Source organism: Phascolarctos cinereus, unplaced genomic scaffold (genome assembly GCF_003287225.1).
Source record: "Phascolarctos cinereus isolate Bilbo 61053 unplaced genomic scaffold, phaCin_HiC Scaffold_5;HRSCAF=322, whole genome shotgun sequence".
NCBI lineage: Eukaryota > Metazoa > Chordata > Mammalia > Diprotodontia > Phascolarctidae > Phascolarctos > Phascolarctos cinereus.
In genome coordinates, this window is record NW_027555958.1 from 168,816,160 (window position 1) to 168,817,165 (window position 1,006).

The window sequence follows — 1,006 nt, forward strand, 5'->3', positions numbered from 1 at the left end:
TAAGGGAACTCCCTTTACATATAAAGATAGACAACTCTTCCTTAAAGAGTCTTAAGGAGTTGCTTAGAATTCTAAGAGATGAAGTTAATTGGCCAGGGACTCCTAACTGATGTGTATCAGATATGAGACTGGAACCCAGGACTTCCTGATTCAGAGATCTGAAAATGACTTTGAGAAAGCCATTTTTAAAAATGGCCAGTTTATTTAATAATAATTTTGTACAGTTTTACTTTTCACTGACCTGTTCTGGCATGCTTCTAATGATATTAGAATTACCTGGATCAATGATAGCCAGTGTACATACTCTGTAGTACTTCCCACATGTAGTTCCCGATTCAGTGTTATTGCCACTGTAGTGATGTATGCCAGTTTTGGCCAACATAGCATAATATTCAATCTCTGATTTCCTCAAGGCTGGGCAGTTGTTAGCTAAAATGACCAATTTGGCTTTGCCTTGTCTGATCATTTTCAGGGTCTGTTTGTAGCCTAGCACGTATTTGCCACTTTTCATGACCAGCTGGAGCCTCAAGTTGATGAATTCCAGCAACTTTTTCATCTTCTTTGTGGCCACCATCTTCTTGCCTGAGGACCCTCAGCCAGAGACCTGCTGCCAAGATGGCTGGGAAGAGAGAAAAGTGAGAAACTAATTTTCTTAAAAAATGTGGTGGGTTTCGTTTTTAAATTTCTTTTCTGAAATTTGAATTTGACTTTCTCAAAGGTGCACAGGAATGTATTACAGGTACATTAAAAATTCCCTTTGACTAAAAATTTTAAGGAATTATTAGCCACATTTTAAAAACAGTAAATAAGAGAATTTTAAACTTGTAGAACCTTATCTTTTCAGTTTAACTCTTAGGAAATGTTCAGTCTTGACTTGGTATATAATAAATTTATTTTTGACAAAATGTTCATTATTCCAAAAATGATTTAGTCAGACATATAGTTAAATAACTTATTTGTATGACTGTGTACCGTTTTAATTTTACTAAGACTGCTAATATCTATA

The 1,006-nt window shown here is 35.0% G+C and overlaps 1 pseudogene; it reads right to left on the reverse strand.

Moving 5' to 3' along the window:
- Positions 1–226: 226 nt before the first annotated feature.
- LOC110216452 (large ribosomal subunit protein eL30 pseudogene) lies at positions 227–585 on the reverse strand (annotated as a pseudogene).
- Positions 586–1,006: the final 421 nt, after the last annotated feature.